The 4410-nt window shown below is 31.9% G+C and overlaps 1 long non-coding RNA gene across 1 annotated transcript; it reads right to left on the bottom strand.

The window, feature by feature from the left end:
* Positions 1–201: 201 nt before the first annotated feature.
* Positions 202–4201, bottom strand: LOC122148751. Its single transcript, XR_006162594.1, has 3 exons — positions 3906–4201; positions 1987–2029; positions 202–273 (listed from the first exon to the last, which is right to left on the bottom strand). It is a non-coding gene; the product is annotated as an uncharacterized LOC122148751 (long non-coding RNA).
* Between the last annotated feature and the right edge of the window lie 209 nt (positions 4202–4410).

The raw sequence follows: 4410 nt of genomic DNA, 5'->3' as shown, positions 1-4410 counted from the left end.
TATTCTCAGCAAGCAACGCAAATCATCTCACCCCATAACCAACCAAACGAAGAAATACATAAAAAAGCACCAGACAGTGTTGAAGTCTTGTAAAGCACCTTGGCGATCTCCTCCTCCAAGCGCCTGAGATCGGTTTCCTCCCACGCAAGATACCTTACCAGGCCTCCCCACACCCCTCCATCACCCTCTCCAACTCCACACCCCATACCAGGCTTTCCGGCCGGCCTGCAGCTCCCGCGCCACATCTACAGAGACACGCTCCTCATCCTCATCCTGAGACAGACACAGCAGCGAGATGAGACGGACGCAGAGAGCAAGAGCAGAAGCAGCAGAGGAGGAGGAGTCGAGCGTGTGTGTGTGTGTGTGTGTGTGTGTGTGTGTGTGTGGTGGGTTGTTGTATCTTTGTGTGTGTGTGTGTTGTGTGTGTGTGTGTGTGGGATAAGCTGTGTGTGTGTGTGTGTGAGTCGCTCAAACAGGATCCAGACTCAGAAGCTCTTTTGTAGCGTATCGCTCTGTTTCTCTGTATATCTCTCTGAATCTCTTTCAGTCGCTCAAACAGGATCCAGACTCAGAAGCTCTTTTGTAGCGTATCGCTCTGTTTCTCCGTATATTCACACATCTCTCTATTCGTCTCCTTCTATGCTTTTCTTTCTTCTCTTTCTATCACTCTCTTTCTGTCTTTTGTCTTCATTTATTCTTTTTTTTTATCTGTCGTGTCTTAAAAATAAAAAAAAAACTGTAAATACACTGTTACCTTATCATTCACAGTGATTTTTTTCAAATATTAATACAAAGTTATAATACACAAAAAAAAATAATATATAATACATTTTAAAAAACCAATAAACACAAAATAAAAAACCAAAAAAAAAAAAAATACTTTACAATATATATATACAATTTTAAAAAGCCAATAATCATAAAATACTGTGCTATTAAGAAAAAATATTTTTTATAATTTACAGTGAAAATATACAAGACAAGATATGAACAAGATAATACTGTACATGTACTTTTACTGTAAAACACTTTAAATTTACTTTCACAGTAAAAATGTATTAGAATTAACAATCCTCTACTCATAATCGGCGATACTCATAATTTTATAAATATATATATATATTATATATTGTAAATTCACTGTAAAATTTTATATAATATATACATACATATATATATATATAATTTAAATGTAATTTATATTAGATTTAACAAGATAATTAAATTTAAGTAGAAATTATGCTTTTTATAATATATATAATAATATATATATCATATATTAATATAAATGTAATTTATATTAGATTTAACAAGATAATTAAATTTAAGTAGAAATTATGCTTTTTAGAAGAAAAACAATGAATTTATATAAATATATAATTTACAGTGAATATAGATATTTCTGTACATGTAATTCTACAGTAAAACACTTACACTTTCATAGTGAGAGCTAAAATATTTAAATATAATAAAAATATACATTTTAAAATTATATAAAATTTACAAGATAATTTTACTGTAAGAAGACTTATAGACTTTTGCTTTTTTAGAAGTATGAATTATCTTATTTAATGTAAAACACTTTGAATTAGCTATTGAAATAGCTTTTTTTTTTTTTTTTTTTTGTATAACTTAAATTACCTTATTTATAGACAAACAGTGTGTTTAAACAAACATGTGTTTATGGTTTAAACAGCAAGGAAGATTGTTGTAGAAATAATAGTGCAGTACAAGGTTAGAAATCAGATTTATTCACATGGTGACCAAAGGAGGTCCTGTAAATCAAAAAAGCATCCATAACTTTACCTCAAAAAGCACTTAACAAAAAAATTTAAAACAAAAAGATCCAGTGTAAGAGCGAATTGAAGCACAGAGACGGAGACGTTCACTCATGCATGATGTAGAGCAGCTCTCAGCCGCAGGCTTAATACACACAGCACACGAAAATCACAAGACCTGAGGGAGAAACACTGAGGTGAGCCTGACCTGAAGACGATCACAGCGCTCGTCTCTCGTCTGCGGCGGCATGCTGGGAAAACACAAACACAGAGCGAGAGAGTCACCAAAGCAGAAACACTGACCTCATACACCAGAACACCAAGCTTGATGAGGAAAAATAATTAATACAATAATTAAATAAAAATAATAAATTAAATACAATAATTAAATAAAAATAAAATAAAAAATAAAAAATAAAATATGAAATTATATATTAAAAAATATTATATTATGTTAAATAAAAAAAATAATATTATATAAAATAAATGTAAAAATTATACAATAATAAATGATATACCCCAAAGCATAATTAAAAAAATACTAATATATTTTGCATAAAAGAAAATTATTTCTGCATAAATGATGAGAATTGATGGGAGTGAAATTGTCATGAAAATCTTTCATAGTCCGTGCAAAAACAAAGACAAATACAAAAAAAATAACAACAGAATCAAGGTTCTGACAGGGTTCAAGATGACATTTTTCAAAGTATCTCTTTTTTTATGTTCCATTGAAGACAGAAAGTCATACAGGTCTGAAACGACATTAGAGTGAGTAAATGATGACAGAATAATCATTTCTGTGATGATCATGAAACTAATACTAATTATTTTGTGGAGAGAATGAAATAAAAACGACGCATTATTTAATCATTTAGATCAGTGTTTCTCAACCAGGAGACCTCAATAAAACAAAACTAACTTTAAACGAGCTCAAACAACTGAAACTCGAGATATCGATTTTAATGCAAGACCTCAATAAAACAAAACTAACTTTAAACGAGCTCAAACAACTGAAACTCGAGATATCGATTTTAATGCACTGTTTCTGACTCCAGATTCACATAGTTTTGGAAAACCTGGAAATACGAGGAAACCTCATTTTAAAAGCGTGATTTCTAAACCTGCTTTAAATGAATACAGTCTAAAAGGTTTTAATACTTTTCATGCATATACATTGTTTTTAGGGATGCCAGCTTGAAAATATTTTATAAAAATTATAATATTTAAATATCAAAACTCCAGAAAATAACAAAAAACCTGAAAAATCACATAAAATATTTTCTTAAAGTCCCTCTAAATTCTTATTCTTTATCATCAGTGCAGCAAATCACAAGCAACCGGAAAATTCACATAAAATATTTTCTTAAAGTCCCTCTGAGATTTTTAATATTTAAAAAATATGTTTGTATAACTTTGCTTAATTAGATTATGTTTTATGTGTTCACGTTAAACTCTAAAAATTTTGTAATTTTGTGTTTTTGTCTTTTTCTAGTTTTTTTTATCTATTTAATTTTTATACATTTTTATTTCAACTTTAGTTTCAGTTATTTTGGCAAATCTTATCTTGGCAACTAGCTGAAATAATAATTTTTTATTTTATTTCAGTTAACGTTTAAAACTTTGCAAACACAATCTTTTAACACTATTTCACCAGAATACTGGAAAACACAATTTTAATTTTTTTTGTTTTGTTTTTTTATGCGGCCACATTTACTAAATATAATGTAGAAATTAAAATTTTCTGTAAAGCTGATTTGCAATGATTTGCATCGTTAAAAGCGCTATACAAATAAACTTGAACTGAACTGAATTGAGCATTTGTTTATTTTAATCTCCCATCAACTTCCATCAAGCCCAGTTTTGTGAAAGCCTGGTTTAGTTCATTATTCAGTTGTACAGAACGAGCACCGGTTCTGTTCTGTAATGCATCTAATGAACTGAAATCCTTTAGAATGATTTCTGAAGATCACGTGACACTGAAGACTGCAGTAATGATGCTGAAAATACAGCTGCACATCACAGAAATAAATTACACTTTAACACATATTCACATAGAAACGAGATAATTTAAATTGTAAAATATTTCACAATTTTTACTGCATTTTTTTGTTAGACTGGTGTCACCTGAAGAGCTGGTGGGCTCCTGTGAGCTCCTGGAGTCGGCTCTGCAGCAGGAGGATCTCGGCGGTGAAGCGCTCCTGCGTCTCCTCCATCTGCTGCTGATAGCAGCTCTTCATCCGCTCGATCTCCAGCCGCTGTCTCTCCTCCAGACGCTCCGAACACTCCTCAGACTCTGCCTTCAGCTCTGCAGGAGCAGACGAAACACAACCACCGTCACCTGAGGAAATCCTGTCACGATTATAGCAGCGGAGGGAATCTTTTGATTCGATTCATATCGATTACTCAACTACTCCACTGTTTCAAACACTGATAATAATCAGAAAACTGGGGGGCGGGGGAATAGCTGGGGATAAACATAAGCAGAAAATGTTTCTGAGCAGTAAATCATCATATTAGAAATGAATTTCTGAAGAGCATGTGACACTGAAGACTGGAGTAATGATGCTGAAAATACAGCCCACATCACAGAAATAAATTACACTTTAACAGAGATTCACATAGAAAACAG

Source organism: Cyprinus carpio, chromosome A19 (assembly GCF_018340385.1).
Source record: "Cyprinus carpio isolate SPL01 chromosome A19, ASM1834038v1, whole genome shotgun sequence".
Classification (NCBI taxonomy): Eukaryota; Metazoa; Chordata; class Actinopteri; order Cypriniformes; family Cyprinidae; genus Cyprinus; species Cyprinus carpio.
The sequence above is the reverse complement of the archived record's forward strand: the minus strand, read 5'-3'. Positions and strand labels throughout refer to the sequence as shown.